The sequence below is a fragment of the Camelus bactrianus genome, chromosome 8 (genome assembly GCF_048773025.1).
Source record: "Camelus bactrianus isolate YW-2024 breed Bactrian camel chromosome 8, ASM4877302v1, whole genome shotgun sequence".
NCBI lineage: Eukaryota > Metazoa > Chordata > Mammalia > Artiodactyla > Camelidae > Camelus > Camelus bactrianus.
In genome coordinates, this window is record NC_133546.1 from 41,017,971 (window position 1) to 41,035,249 (window position 17,279).

Genomic DNA, 17,279 nt, shown 5'->3' on the forward strand with positions numbered 1-17,279 from the left:
AAACTCTGGGGTTTAAATAATTTTGTGATTTAATTTTTTAATTAAAATGCTATATTGCAATTTCAAGAATAATGAGGAATTACACTTTGAACAGCTTCATTTTATAAATATTTATACATCAAATTTTCTATTTGTAAGAATTTACAAATATATTGGTATATTCAAATTTGTATATAAAACTTTGTGTTTGTTTAAAGAAATCACTGGCTAGTTCTTTTTCTTATGTCTTTATTTTTTTATTAAAGTATAGTTGATTTACAATGTTGTATTAGTTTCAGGCATACAACATAGTGATTCAATATTTTTATAGCTCATACTCTATTTAAAGTTACTATAAAATATTGGCCATATTCTCTGCACTGTACAATATACCTTTGTACCTTATTTATTTTATACATAGTAGTTTGTACCTCTTAATGCCTTACACCTATCTTACCCTCTCACCATCCCTCTCTCCACTGGTAACCGCTAATTTGTTCTCTGTATCTGTGAGTCTATTTCTGTTTTGTTGTATTCATTCGTTTTATTTTTTAGATTCCATATATAAATGGTACCATATAGTATTTGTCTTTCTCTGTCTGACTTTATTTCACTAAGCATAATGCCGCCCAGGTCCATCCATGTTGTTGTAAAAGGCGAAATTTCATTTTCTTTTTTATGGTTGAGCAATATTTATTTATATATGTACACATGTATGTATACGTGTGTGTGTGTGTGTGTGTGTGTGTATGTGTGTGTGTATGTGTGTATATATACATATCCCGTTGTCTGCTGATAAACACTTAGGTTGCTTCCATACCTTGCTATTGTCAGTTAGTGCTGCTATAAACATTAGGGTGCAGATATCTCTTCGAACTAGCATTTCTATTTTCTTCAGATATATATCCAGGAGTGGAGTTGCTGGATCATATGGTACTTCTGTTTTTAGTTTTTTGAGGAACCTCCATACTATTTTCCATAATGGCTGCTTGGGTTTACATTCCCACCAACAGTTTACTCATGTTCCCTTTTCTCTGCATTGGCTAGTTCTTATTGTACAATGTAACTATCATTTAGCACATTTACACTGACACATGGTAAGTGCTTAATAAATGTTTGTAAATTGGGTGAATAAATATATTGACACATTTTATAAAATATCTTTTAAAAGATTCTCCTTTAAAACCATTTATTGCTATATATTACCTTCTACTTTAACCTCCTCAATTAGAATCACTGATAAAGCTGAAGTGCATCTATGTACATCTTTGAAGGCAGTGTATTTTCTGTTATCTATTGCTTTTCTGTGTCCTGGAATTAGTACAAATGTTAAGAATATAAAAGAGACCAGGGCCTCTGCTGGCCGAGAGGGTGATTTAAAGGCAAGTTAACTTGTTTTGTTTCTTGTACTAAAGACATGCAATTACTGCTTGTCACATTTTTCTTCTGTTGTAAAAACTGAACTAATTGAAGGTATTACCATTTGGGGACAAGTTCTACAGTGTAATGAATGTTGAGTGCCCTCTTGAGTTTATCATTTTAATTATTCATAATTATAATGATTTATGTTTATTTGGGAACTTTAGAAATAATTCTAGTTTGTCAAACAAATTGAGAAGTAGAGTAGTTGCAACTTTGTTTTGTTTTATTTTATACTGAGGTCTTAGCATGCCTGTGAACAAGCTGAGAAGTTCTCACAATCAATGGAGCCAGTTTTCTGGCTAAAAGAGCACACTCTTGGCATATGCCATGTCCTGCAATAACTGAATGAACTTTTTTCTACTCATTCTCTGGTTTCTCTAGAACTCTTTGGGCAATATCGGGATTGTGAGGGGAGCATTGAAAGGATTCAGTGAAAAACTAGAAATAACGTATGAAAGTGGGTTAATCAGAGAAGAAATACAATTGATTTGGTAGCTGGCTATTAGCCAGGTGTATACACTTTCAAGGTCTTTCCATTTCTTGAAAGAGATTGTGTGTGTGTGTCTTTACTTTGCACTCTAAATATATTTTCATCCAATGGATCCAAGTAAATGAAGAATATTCTGACTATTTTGGACTAGAATAATCTCTATGTCTACTATTATCAAATATATATTAGAGATAATGATGTATTAGGGCTGGGCTTCTACGGTCTATTTAGATTTCATATACATTCTTAATAATAGCCTGAAATCACAATGAAATATTACTTTTAAACAAAGAGATTGCCATTGCAAATCTGTTTCATTGCAATCTGTTTCATTTCCCTCATCACTTTCTCTGTTTCATCTCTTCCAATACAACACTTTCAGTTTTAGAGCCAGACGTGTATGCTGCAGCTAGAGAATTTCTCAGGTCTCCTGGTAATCTATACTCAATTTAGGAAGAAGCAGCAATTGCTTAATATATTCAAGTGATAGCAAAGGTAAGAATGATTGATGGATAATCATCAAATGGTTGTAAAAAGTCAGTTGAGATACACAATACATAGCGTTTTTAAGGAGAGTACTTTTAACCACACTCAACCTAAAAACCTCAGCAGCCAGATCAGGAACGAGAACGTTACCTGAAAGTACAGGTGGATAGCCCTCAATTTACAAACCCATCTCTGACCAAAGAAAATTAGCAATCACATATTCCAAGGTTAAGCTTAAATGTGAGCTCTGCTCTTCATCAGCAAATTGTTTAATAAAGGGACTGGAAGTACTAGTAAAAGAAAAGAAAGAAAGAAATGTTCTGATCATACATGCTTTTTTCCCCACAAATTTTTAAACACAGCTACTAAAGAGCAGAGAAAAAAAATAAAAAAGACTAATTGGAAAACCACTTTGCCTCTGTCTCTACCCCTAGGTGCTAACAGAGCAGGGAGCAAGCCAAAGGGACAGTGGTAGGTGTGGAAAGGCCATGGACTATCCACCAACCAGAAAATCACCGCTGGAGTAACTGGGAAGTGTCTGAATGTAGGTATGTGTCCCGAAGACTTCCGTGTGCTCTTGCAATCCCTTATCTAACTCCCCACCCCTGTGACACACCTGCCGTCTCATCAGCCTTTTGAAAGCACTCCTTGGCAGGACCTGGATGTGTGCACATAAGCGCAGAGCCACTCCAAGATGCAGGGTGGCTCTCCAGCAGGAGGTCCTCCCCCGTCTCTGGGCTTTTAGAACATTCTGCAGAGGGCGGGGAGGGTATACCTCAGTGGTGGAGCACATTCTTAGTATGACCCAGGTCCAGGGTTCAACCCCCAGAACCTCCATTGAAATAAATGAAGCTAATTACCTATCCCTAAAAACAAAAAATCAAAAGAACATCCTACAAAATGACTTTAAACTTCCTCCTGACTCTAGTCTCAGTGTTTACATATAGAACCCTTCTTCCTCACTGACACTGAGCCTTGTTTCCTGAACACTGAAAGCCTTTGTCCTTGCTGTCCCATTATCTGAAATAACGTCCCCCAATTCTCTTTGCTGCTTTTAGTTCTGTTTTCCCTCCGAGTCCTGAGTCCAGTTGCACCAACATTACATCTTGCTGATTCCCCATCCCAGGTATTTCCTCCCTTCCGAATGTCTGTAGAACTTTGCATCCTACTTCTCCTCTGGCATTTGACAACTTGTATCGTGTATTGCTGTGTCTTTCTTCATGTATCCGTCCTGTTTCCCCAGTGTAGCTGGTTATTTCTGGAGAGGCAGGATCTGCTGCATGTTTGTATACGGAAGTCCAGGACAGGGGAAATGGGCATGTAAAGAGCTACTATGAGGGAGCGAGGCAACGAAGGGAAGTGGTTGAGAACACGGACTCTGGAGCTAGACTGCCTGAATTTCAGTTCCTGCTCAACCGATTACTAGCTGCTTGACCTTGGCAAGATTTAAAAAAAGAAAAAAAAACTTTCTATGTCTTAATTTTCTCATCTCCAATAATAATAATACAACCATCTCCTTAAGTTGTAAAGTTTCAATGAGCTAATAAATAAAAAGAGCTTAGAATAGTGCCTAATACATATCAAACATTCAGAAATCATTATTTATTACTGTATGTCCAATAATTGTTCATCTCATTTGATTTTCTCAATAATACTAGAAGATCGATGGCATCATTCCCATTCTAAACAATGCAACCTTGTGGCCCTGAGAGGTCAGGTTACTGCCCAAAATCCTAAGAGGCAGAATGAGCAACAAAGTGTCTGACCTAAACCCTGAGCTGTTCCACTTCCCACACTGCCTCACACGGTTCCCTGGTGACTAGTTCATATTGATAATAATGGAATTTGTTCTCCTCTATTCTTAACAATTTAAACCAAATACATCGCAACAAGTATTTGTGTTTCCAGGCACTGAAGGAGAAAGATGGAGAAAATGACAATTGGCTATTCCTACCCTAGGATATTTTACAATCTAGGTGATTCAAGTAATGGAAACAAAGCAGAAACATCTAATAGGATTCTAACGTCTCATTTCTAAGTTGCTTTAGAGACTGGCTCTTCCATGGTCCCTCCCTCACCCTGTGTAATAGTGTCGGTTGAATACAGTATCACTGTTGATAAAAATAACACTTTGGGGGTTGGTGGGATGTGCTATTTAAGAGTAAACTGTAAGATTTATCAGTTTCAAAATTGTGTTATTCTATTTGAAATTATTTTTGAAGAATTTACAAAGAGCTCTGTTAAACTTGGCAGAGCTAGCCCCTCCTGGAATCTCTTTATTTTCCAGGAAATCATTGACAAATCTTGTTCCCGCTGCCAAAATACCTTGGCTGCTGCTATTCCACTTGTGCTGTCGCACTTCCCACTGTGCTGGGATGTAGTAGATGACTGATAAATCTTTGGGTAAATTAAATTTTGTCACTCTACTGATTCTTAAATATTTTCTGCTCTTCTGGCCCACCTCTGAATTACAGAGTAACTTCAGAGATCCTCTGTAGACCTAGAGAGGGGACTGGGAGGGGTAACGTTTTTGACTGCTTACCTTATTCTAGGTTTTTTAATTTACATACATCATTTCATTGAATTCTCAAATTAACCCCAGGAAATAGGTATTGTTATTCCCCTTCTACCAACAAGGAAGCTAAAATTCAGAGAGTTTAACTAACATATTTTAAAAACCACACAGCTGGTGAGAATTTCCAACACAAGTCTAATCAACCAAGCAAATGATGAGGCAGTAATGGGGGTGACATGAGGGCTCGATTCAGAGTTAGGAGATGGTTACTATATTTTGACACTAACTTCAAGTGACTCAGGCGTATCATAGAACCTCCTCCTGTCTCTGTATCCTCATTGCCCATGACATTGTTGTGAGGATCAAAATATTTTATTTGTAAGATGGCTTTGAGATTATGATTGACTTTATAAACGTACTATTATAGGTGTATGTCTGGTAAATAGAAACGTTGACACAGTTAAGAAATCCTCAAACAGTTTGAAATTCTTAGCAGGCAATGGTAAGGAAGGTGGAAGCATTGAGAGGAAGCCAAGACCAAACACAAAGAACCACCATGCCTGCACAGGGACTCTGGGAGCAGATCTAGAAAAGATGGCTCTAGTTCCAATGCTGACCGAATGCTGTTCAGTTATCAGTCACTAGGTGGCTCTTACCCTTATAATATGTTATAATATGTTCTTGAATGTAGGTATAATGGCCGTAATCACTAAACCAAAGACTAGACATAGAACAAGACACTGGAAATCAGGACTGCTGTATATGGAACCATGTACCTTGTAAAAGGAACAGCTGTATGGCCAGCTACTCATTCAGAGGAGTAAGAGTAATTGTCCTTCAATACATTGTTCAAAAAGTACATGTCCAGCTCCCAAAGTACCTGAAACACCCTACAGGCCTCAGTGGGTTTCAGCCTGCTGCTTCTTTATAAAAATTTATTTATTTATTTATTTTACTGATGTATAGTTAGTTTACAGTGTTGTGTTAATTTCTGGTATACAGCATAGTGATTCAGTCATACATGTATAGATTCCTTTTCATATTCTTTTTTATTATAGACTATTACAGGGAATTCAGGGTTTGCAGATACTACTATACATAATGCAGATAAACAACAAGGCCCTACTGTATAGCACGGGGAACTGTATTCAATACTGTGTAAGAGCCTGCTGCTTCTTGAAACAATCTCTTGGGAAGTTTTTCAGAGGAATTAATGGCACTTCAAGTTGTGCCTGATGTCTGGTTTTGACCTTGTAGATGTTGAAGGGATGTAATTGTATTTGATGAGTTATTAAGCATGTGCTTTAGTTATTATGATAGTAAAAACAGCTGTTTCTTAAAACTGTAAGGTGCTTTCCATTTCTGAGCATTTAATTGCATTCTTACTGAATTCAGATAAGTCTTTAATCTCAGCATATGATCTAATGCATGTATTTAGATTTAAGAAAGTTACCCACTTTTTTCCCATTCTTTTGTTTACATGATAAGTTACAGAAACCACTTACCAGGTTTTTTAAAATTGTATTTTAACCTGAATGAGTATTGGTAACCTAGCTTGATACTTTGAACAGTATTCAAGGCATCAAAGAGAAATTAGCAAACCACGTTCATGTCTTTTGGGAAAGCCTGCCTAGAAGAGGCCTCTAGTTCCACGATTACTGCTGACATGGAAGATCTATCATCAGTTACTCAGATTCATCTGGCCAATTTCAATGGTCAAGTATTTCTAAAAATATAGGCCTATGACAACAGCACGTTTAACTTTTTTGAAATAGCCTCCATAACATTTGCAGTTAGGCATCATTGTTAGGTATTAAGTATCTGGATGGTAGAATGGGTTGCAAAAATAATGATTGCACTAATACAGCAAAAAATGGCTAATTTGCGGAATACTTTTAGGGTCTTGTCCTAAATTATAGAACTATTTTGTAAACTCTGTCACTATATGAATATTATTTCTGAGAATAATTTTTATAATACCAAATTATATTTTTCTGAAAAGTGCTGGAATATAATAGAGAAAAATGTTCCTACCTCTATCACATAAAAAATATTCATGAACATGGGTTCCTGACATATAGTAGGATGGTACCCATCTCAGAGGAATTATATTATCTGCCATTCATAGGTGGTCTGCTTTATGCTAGACACTTGAAAACAGATCGTTCTCAGTCTTCAGGATGTCCCTGCAAGGAGATTTTGTTTTCCCCACATATCTTCATAAAATTAAGGTTCAGAAAGTTTAATAACTAGTAAATGGTAGTGCCACAATTCACGCCCAAATCTTTTAGACTCCTGTACTCATGCTCTTTCACTATTAGGGAAGCCAGTCACCTCCATAACAGATAGGATGTGATGAGTGAAAAAGAAAAATTCTGAAAATAAACCAACAATAGTAGCTGCCATTTATTAATGTGCCAGGTACTGGGCTAGATGCCCGAGGATCTTTAAATTCATTATTCTAATAAGGATTCAATCATCTCAGGTTTTTCAAATTAAGTGGATATTATATCCCCATAGTTTATTTTATCTGTCTGATTTACTTCACTTAGCGTAATACCCTCTAGGTCCATCCCTGTTGTTGCATGTATACACACCACATTTTCTTTGTCTATTTATCTATCAAAGGACACTTAAGTTGCTCCCATATTTGGCCACTGTAAATAATGCTGCCATGAATATTGGTGTGCATATATTCTTTTGAGTTCATATTTTTGTCTTCTTTGGGTAAATACCCAGAAGTGAAATTGCTGGATCATATGGCAGTTCTGTTTTTAATTTTTTGAGAAGCCTCCATGCTGTTTTCCATAGTGGCTGCACTGATTTACATTCCCACCAACAGTGTATGACAGTTTCTTTTTCTTCACATCCTCACCAACACATTATTTGTTGCCTTTTTGGTAATAGCCATTCTGAAAGGTGTGAGGTGGCATTTCAGTGGTTTTAATTTGCATTTCTGATGATTAGTGATTTTGATCATCTTTTAATATGTTTGTTGGCCATCTGTATGTCTTCTTTGGAAAAACGTCTATTCAGTTCTTCTGCACATTTCTAAATCAGGTTCTTGTTTGTTTGATATTGAATTTATGAGTTCTTTATATATTTTGAATATTAACCTCTTATCAGATATATCATTTAAAAATATCTTCTGTCATTCAACAGGCTTCCTCTTCATTTTGTTGATAGTTTCCTTTTTTATGCAAAAGGTTTTTAGTTTGATGTAGTCCATTTGTTTATTTTTGCTTTTGTTGACCTTGCCTGAGGAGAAAGATTAACAAAAAAAAAACTTTCTAAGACTGATGTCAAAGAGTGTATTGCCTATGTTTTTTTCATGGAGTATTATGGTTTGGGGTCTTACATTTAAGCCTTTCATCTATTTTGACTTTATTTTTTTATATGATGTGAGAAAGTAATCCAATTTGATTTGTTTGCATGCAGCTGTTTAGTTTTCCCAATGCATTTATTGAAGAGGCTGTCTTTTCCCCATTGCATATTCTTGCCTCTTTGTCACAGATTAACTGACCATATAAGTGAGAATTTATTTACGGGTTCTCTATTCTGTTCCATTGATGTATGCATCTGTTTTTGTGCCGGTACCACACTGTTTTGATTGCTATAGCTTTGTAGCATAGTTTGAGGTTAGGGAGCACAGTACTTCCAGCTTTGTTCTTCTTTCTCAAGATTGCGTTGACTATTTGGAGTCTGTTGTGTTTCCATACAAATTTGGGGATTACTTGTTCTAGTTCTGTGAAAAATGCCTTTAGTACCTTGATAAGGATTGCACTGAATCTGTAGATTGCCTTGCGGTATGGTCATTTTAGCAATATTAATTCTTCCAAATCATGAGTATGGTATATCTATTTGTGTCATCTTCAACTTCTACCACCATTTTTTTTTATAGTTTTCAGAGTACAAGTCTTTACATCTTTGGTTAGATTTATTCTTAGGATTTTATGCTTTTTGATGTAATAGTAAATGGGATTATTTTCTTTATTTCTCTTTCTGATAGTTTATTGATAGTGTATATAAATGGAACAGACTTCTGTATATTAATTTTGTATCCTGTCACTTTACTGAATTCATTTATTAGTCCTAATAGTTTTTTGGTAGCATCTTTAGGATTTTCTATATCTACTACCATGTCATCTGTAAACAGTGACACTTTTACTTCTTCCTTTCTAATTTGGATGCCTTTTATTTCAAATGAATTGGGTATTAATATTCCCATTTTCCCTGTGAGAAATTTAAGATTCAAGATATTAAGTTACTGACTCAAGATGGCACACCTGGTAAGTAGCAGAACTGAGTTGCCAACTTAGGTCTTGCCAAGTTCCAAAATTCATGTTCTCTCTATAGAGTAGTATAAGCTAAAATATACATCTGATTAATGTTTTAGATTTTGGACTGCTGCATACTTATCCTTTTTTCTCTAAATTTATTCTTAGAATGATTTTAGTTTTGTTTAGAAGTTATTGAGCTTTCTGTTAGCAAAGAAATTCCAGAAAATTAGTACTAATTCAATGAATACGCACTAGTTTGTGTTTATTCTAATGGTGCTCATGTTTGCATTAAAGTCAAATTTAACATTAAATATCTCATGTGCTCAGCTTGTATTTTATAATCTAGAATTTCACTAAGAATTTAAGATGTAAAACATGTATTAAACTCGGGAAAACTGCCTCATTTGCATAAGTTGCTGTTCTGGAATACTACAAGTTACAAACATGACTGAATGGCTTTCATCCTAATCTTACAAGAAGCCTAGAGCAGCACTGTGCATTCATCCACTAAACAAGTGTCTATTGATTGTCAACTATTTTCATAACTTTGTGCTAGGGAGATTGGCAAATAATAATAACTTAAACACCCCTGCCCTTGAAGAGCTTTACAAATTAATTAGGGAGAAAAGGCAACGAAGACTGAAGTTAAGTAATACTGCAATAGTGAAATAAGTCATGTTAAACACCAAAAATGAATGTTCCAATTTCACAGCTGGAGATGCTGACTGTGGGGTGAAGTGGTGAAAAAAGCCTCTCAGAAGGAAGGTAACTGGCTAGGCGGAGAGGATAGATGGCACTGGCCAGGCAGGTGCTTGCAGTGGAAGTGGCCGAGTGCAAATATATTTGTTATTCTGAAGGTTTGTGTAGGGGAACTGAAAAGGATGAGATTGGAAAAGGAAGTGAGGCCAGATACCCAAAGGCTTCGATTCTATCTAAAGACTCTGGCCTTTGGCCTCCTGGTGATAGGGAGTCACTGAAAAATTTTGAGCAGGGGAATGACATAATTAAAATAGTGCTTTAAAAGAGATGAATTTGGCAGGACTAGAGAGGATGGATTGGTAGAAAAAGAACAGGAGCAAAGAAACTGCTGCAATAATTCAGCTCTAAGGTGATGAGTTCTGGACAGAAGTGACAATGGGACTAGAAGGAAAGAAATAAATGCAAGAGACAGTAAAAAGAGAGACAGGAGAGGCGGTGATGCCTAGATGCGGGAAAGAAAGACACAAAATAGATTAACTTTAAATTCTCTTTGGGAACTTTAATAAAGTATGTAGAGTTCACTGGATGTTACATACAGTATTCATGGTCTGAGATGTCACCGGATTCAAGAAAGATCTTGCTTTTACTCAATATAGCATTTCTCTTAGCAAAATCTACAGTGAAGTCCTGCTTCCCAAGAGCTAATAAATACTATTGTAAAAATGCCCGAGAGAATAATTCTGTGCATTGTAGTAATGGTAGCAGCAGCAGCAGCAGCAGTAGTAGCAGCACTAGCCATAGTTACAGAATGACCCCGAAATTAGATGAGTAAAGGAAATCCAGCCAAACAATGATGCTTAATTCACCTCTGAAATTCCAATTTATTTGTTTAACTGTTATATTTTCTACCAAATTGACTTCTAAAACAGTGAATTGATTGTCTAGAGAACAATATTTTCACAAATTATTGATGATTCTCTAGTAATTTGGGAACTTGCCAAATTTATTTATTTGTTTGGTGCCTTCCCCCAAGGCTTAATGCCATTGTCTTCAAATGTCTTTGTATAATAATGATTTTACTTCATAGATGGAAAAACTACACCATAGAGGAAGTGAATCCAAATGATTTATCCAAGGTAGTGTGAGAGCAGAAGAATCTATCTTTCCTATGGGTCCAGTGGACTACATAGATAAAATAAGACTAGAAAGAAATCAATATTCTTTTTAGTTGTTTAGGTTTAGTAAAAATATCTAGTGCCAAATGCAACCTTCTTCCCTAGAACGAACACACACACCCACACTCCATTGCATTGCCATGATGTGTGTGTGTGTGTGTGTGTGTGTGTATCAGTTAATTCAAAAAGCAAGTGTCATTTTATTATTACTTAGATGCTGTTTTTAGTGCATCAAGTAAAACATATTGTGGCTTTAATATTAATTCATTCTCCACTTAACATTGTTAAGAATATTTATGATCCAGTATAGAGCAAAACATATTGTTATCCATTTTCCCCAGCTTTGCTATAAAAGCATTCTTCAGCTGTTTTCTAGGGACGAATGTTGTCAAAGTTTGACGGTAATTTATGTTGTCAGTCCATTAAGTTGATTTTATGGCAGCCAACACAACTATTGTCCATTTATGAGAAACCCGAGGACCACTCTAGGTCTCGGCGAAGGCCGTTTGATACCTGCCCTCTCGTGTGGCTGACCTTGAGGGGAGCTGAGTTTGGTAATTTATGGCAAACACCATCTAGGAAGACCTATTTGCGAGATTCACTGTCATTTAGTGCTAAATGATCATTGCTGAGTCCAGAGACAATCTGAGCTCCTGACAGAGCAATCCCATAAAAAATATTGCCTACCCACCCAGGTGTCCTTTCCAATTATCTGGAGTAGAAATTAATACTTTTAAAAGCTGCTAGTTTTTGAAAGGTTATTACAATTTATTCCAGCAGTTTCTTTTGCACATTATGATGAATTAGTTTATTATGCCATTATTTTCCATGTCAGCTTTTTAGAAGATTGAACCGTAATGTTGAAACAGTGTGAATGGCAAACATACTGTTTTACAGCTGAGTAATATATTTCTTTGAGAAAAATGTGCTCAGTTTTTAATAACAGGTAATTTTATGTTTATGTTCCCTAATGCTGTTGTCAGGTATTATTTATTTCTGTTTGGTAAGATGTAGAGAACTTTCTCTTAAAATATTAATGGTAGTTTAGACAGATTTGAGAGTCATAGTAAGAATATATTACTTAAAAGTAGAAAATATAAATTGTAAGTGTTTTTCCCTGAAAGCTAATATTTTCCAAGGTTTTCCTGACACCAATTTAATATATAATAACTTTCAGGGAGGGTAATACTTCTGTCTCAATTTTTTCTCTAAATATAGTGGAGGGGGAGCTGGGAGGGTGTTACTCATTTTCCTAAGGTCCTAACAACTCTCAAGTTTTTCTTTAATAAAAAACTTATTTACCATAAATGATTTGTTGCTTCATGAATCATTTAGTGATGTTCTATCACTTACAGGTATATTGTAAATAATATTAATTAGCACGTTGATAGAGATTTATTTTTTCAGTCATTGTTCTCTATTATTGTCTACTAAATTAGTGAAGAAATATAAATGATTTTCTATTTACCAAGTATTAAAAAAAATACTCATTCTACCTCTATGTGACAAAAATTGATTAGATGTATTCTGAAGAGTGCTTAGTGTACTATATTTTTATTCCTATAGCAAATATTTTTTCAATGCCAGCTACATGTGTCAAGTTGGGACATAGTGCAACATTTTAAAAATTCAGTCTTTTTATTTCTGTTACAAATTTTTATCCCTACAGTTTAAAAAAAAATACAACTCCACAAAACTCTGAATCTTGCATAAACTCAGCATGTAAACAAATTCAGTAACACTTCGGAAGCTTTGCATTTGCTACCTCCAATGCCACAAATGCTGGCCAAAGGAAATAGTTGGGGGGGGGGGTTGTATTCTCATCAAACGCATTTGTTTCTTTAGCAAACATTTTCAATACTGAAGTATTTATTTTTGTTGATATGACTGAAGCAAATGTTAGTTTTAGCAGAATTAAGATTTACAACTTTCCGTAAGTTTCTTTTGATTGTTCCAGAGAATTTCTTGATAATGCACAGTCTGATAATGGGAGGGCCAAAGTTTCCTTTTTTGTCGGGTGGGGGGTGGATTTTTATTGAATTATAGCATAGGTACAGGAAAATGAATGCATAAATATACGGTTCAGTGCGTGGTCACCAAGTGGGCAAAACTGTGTAACCAACACTCAAATCATAAGACAAAAATCATCAACATTCCAACAAACACCCGCGTCCCCTTCTAGCTATCACCAGCCCCCTCCCCTAACGGTAACCATTCTTCTGACTTATGATATCTTAGATTACATTAGGCTGTTTTTTGAACTTTATATAAATAAAATCATGATAAAATTATGACATCTTTTCTCAGTGTAATGTCTTTGACATTCATCCATGTGGTGCACTTTGTTTATTATCATCGCCACGTGGTATTTTCCTTTGTTCAAATATTCTATATTTTAGTTACTCATCTACTATTGATGATCACTGGATTGATTACAGTTTGGGGTTATCGCAAAAAAAAAAAAGGCTTGTATGAATATTAGCATATATATCACTTGGTGAAAAAGGAAAGCATTTCTGTTGGATATATTCCTAGGAGCAGAATAGCTCGGTCTCGGGACAGGTATAGGTCCAGCTTTCCCAGAGACTGCCAGCCAGGTTTCCAGAGTCCTGGTGATCTCTTACACTTACTAGTTATTTTCCTTTGGACCTCAAGCTTCAAAATACTTGGGGAGAATTGGAGTGAATAATTTCCAGGGGTTTTTTTCAGGCCAAGAATTCTGTAATTCAGTACTTGTTTACAGTGGAGAGCACTGGCATAGCTTTCAACAAAAGGCAGATAATGAGAGTCTGCTATTTGGTTTTCCATTATATTTCTCTATTTGCATTTGCATCTGGATTTGACTGTTAATGAACCTGAGCATTCACATTTTATGCTAAATAATGAAATTACAGTAACTGATGCGGAGAGCTGGAAGGTTTTCTGGCTTGCCCAATCATATTCTTGCATGTAACACAGAACATTTTTTGCCAAGCTGATGGTAATAACCAGTGAAATGCAAAACAGTCCCTCCCTTCAGTGTTCCTGGTTATTTTCACTGGAGTAAATCAGGGATTGCGTGTGTAGATCTCTTGTGGTATTTTACACAAAACAAGTATTCAGTACATTTTTGTTGAATGTATTTATTCATTTTGTTGGATAGGTTGGGGGGGGGGGCTTTGAGTGTTGCATAGAATCCTGATTTGGCGAACTAACTTTGGCCAGATTATTAATTTCTCTTAGCCTTCTTTTCTTCATCTGTAATGTGGAGAAATAACAGTCCCTACCTTATGGATCACTGTGAGAAGAAATGACAGAGAACATGTGAAGCACTTCACACAGTGCCTGCACATGATACCCAATAAACGTGGGGTGGCCATATTGTCTTTTTAATATTAAAATGGTTATTTTTCCAACCTCTGTCCAAAAATAGTGAAGATTCCACTGCTCATACTTTGTAGAGACAGATATGCTATAAAGTCAATCAGAACCCAACAGCCAGATTTTCTTCTTTTTATTAATTCTTCCACAAATATGTATTGAGTACTTACTATGCAGTACATAAGACATGACTATTCCACCAAAAACAGTCCAGACGCTGCTCCCAGACACAAAAAGCTGACATGGCTTGCAAGTCCTCATGCAGTTAATGTGCAATGGAAATAGGTGTGAAGGGGAAGTCCAGACACTATGGATTGCACAGAAGCGGTCCTTCACTCCAGGAAGACTTCCTGGAGAAAGTGGCAGCTCAACTAACAACTGATGGATGCATAAAGTTAACGAGCTGAAGGAGAGGTACAGGATGTACAAGAAATCAAGAGCATACCAGGCAGAGGAAACAGCATGAGTGAACTGGAAGAGTTTCAGAAAGACTGATGCTTAGCAGGTTAGTTTTGGGGAAAAGAAAAGGAAATGTGTCAAGAAGAAGGAGATAAGGCTAAATAGGCTAAAAAGGAGGGCCAATAAGGTAAGGCCTTATTGACTAGACTTGGGACTTTATCCTGAGAGTAATGAGAAACAATTGAATGGTTTTAAATGTGAGAATATTGATCACAAAGACCATGTTGGAGCAGAGTGAGGAATGGGTTAGGTGGGAACAAGACAGGACACAGGAAGACCAATTAGGAGGTTTGAACAGTTAAAAGAGTAGAGGGTAACAGTGGTCTGGATTCAGGTCTCAGTAGTGACAACAGGGAGAAGAGGGATCAAAACTATCTCACTTAGAAATCTAGGCTGGCCCCCATAGACCTAGCGTGGACAATGATGGACAGTTGTAGTACTCACTGAAGGAAAGAAAACAGAAGGAAGAGAAGGTGGAGAGGGAAGATGGATACATTCCACTGGGGCATGTTAAGTTTGAAGTTCCTGTGTTATCTAAGTGCAGAAGACTAGTAATTGTTAAATAAATAGCTTTGAGTTCAGGATAGAAATCTTAGATGAAGATGTAAATAACATGATAATTGCAGCAGCTGTGGACATGCAACAGGTTACTTAAGCAGAGTTTAGATTAAAAAGACAGAGGTTAGAACAGAGTCCTGAGAAAAAGCTATAGTTAAGATGTAGGCAGAAGAGGAACCTCAAAGGACCCTAAAAAGGAACAGTCACAGAGGTGGTAGTAAAATGTGAAGAGTGTGGTTCTCATGATGGCCAGTGGGACAAAATGTGTTTAGAAGAAAAGAATGAATGGTCAGTGGTGGCAGATGCAGCCAAGGGGTGAAATTAGCTGGATACTGAGAAGTGCCACCAGATTTGGCAACAAGATCTGTGGAAACTTTGCCAAGAAGAGGCTGGCTTTAAGCAAGTGGAGGTACAAATAATAAATAGAAACATAACTTATAAGATTTGATGAAATTCCAGGTAAATGTGATTACTAAATAGCACATTACCTAAATCTATTTGTCAGATAGTTACTTTCAGATCTATCTACATGAATACATATTTTAAAACGTAAATACAAAAACTACAAAATACAACCACCACAAAATACATACCACTTTGATCATGTTTTCTTTTTCCTTGTTGGGTTTTCATCCTTGGTTTGACATGTCTCTTTGAACCATAAAAATGTTCTTTAGATGAATATGAATTTTACATCCTAATCCAATTTTTAGAAACGTGTTTCTTGACGTAACTCAGCTGAGAATTCGAAGAAATGGAAATGGGGATAGAGAAATTTCCTTTAGAGAAATTCCTTTTGGAGATTTTGTTGCTGTTGTTAATGTTGGAAAGAACAGGGTGTGGAAGCACAGCACAGAGGAATTCCCACTGGAAGGAAAGCCCCTGTCCTTGCATGTACATATGTGCAGAGTCCAACTCAGAAACTCCTTGGAGGAAAAATCAGTGATTCATTATTGTAAGTTGAGAGGGGACATGTTATAAATCATAAGCAGGAGAAGCAAGTTCTGTTTTCCCTGCCCTGTTCCACTGTTGAAAAATAATTTTCCTCTGGATTGTTTTTTTCCTGGTGGCTGTTACTTACAGTATCGTCCAGCCAGACCAGCTCATTCATCTCCACTGGCAGTTCCTGTTGGTGCACCAGGGTAAAGCGGGGCAAATTCATCTGGGAGGTTGTAGGAACGCTATGTGAAAGCCGCGCTTCCGATTCGTCAGTAAACGGAGGGCACGTTCATCCTCACATTTCAGACCAAGCCCGAGCTCAGTTTAATGTGTGAGATTCGTGTTGAAAGGAGATTGGAAACGACCGTGTTTGGGGAACTTTCCTTTTAAAAATACGTAAGGTCACTTAGGTGGATGGTACACTGGGTCCTTTCATGGACATGGCGCTCTCGCACCAGCGCTCTGTCGCGTGAGGGTGAAGCTAAGGAGCCGGCTGTTCTGTGAGCGGTTGGCATGGTCTGTGGCGAGCCCTCCGGGGCAGCCCTCACCCTTGCCTTCCAACCCTCTGCGGACTGAACACTCTGTTCTCGTTTTCTCTCCTGCAGAGCCATGAGGTCAACACTATAATTATATTCATTTTACAGAAAGAGAAAGTCAGAACCTGAGAAATTAAGTCATTTGCCCAAGTATATACAACTAATAAAGAACAAGAGCTGAATTCAAACCCAGATTTTTGATGGCATAATGGAACTAAGGGAGGGGGGTGGTGTCTGCTTATTTTCTGTTTTGGGTTTTGTTTTTTGGGGTTTTTTTTTGTTTTGGTTTGGTTTTTGGTTTTTGGTTTTTTTAGCTTTTGGATTTTTTTCCAAGTTTTGAATAGAGTCCATTTGCTTGATTAACAGAAGACTAATATTGTC

The 17,279-nt window shown here is 36.6% G+C and overlaps 1 protein-coding gene across 3 annotated transcripts in view; it reads left to right on the forward strand.

Annotated features, from left to right (window-relative positions):
* The window catches only part of HS3ST5 (heparan sulfate-glucosamine 3-sulfotransferase 5), a 245,711-nt gene that overhangs the window by 142,570 nt on the left and 85,862 nt on the right, over positions 1–17,279 (forward strand). For 2 of the 3 annotated variants that reach the window (XM_074368466.1, XM_010965448.3), the window contains one exon: positions 2,812–2,925. The gene's annotated coding sequence lies outside the window, so the exon portion shown is untranslated. The remainder of the gene's footprint in view (positions 1–2,811; positions 2,926–17,279) is intronic. The other variant, XM_074368467.1, reaches the window with a different exon arrangement.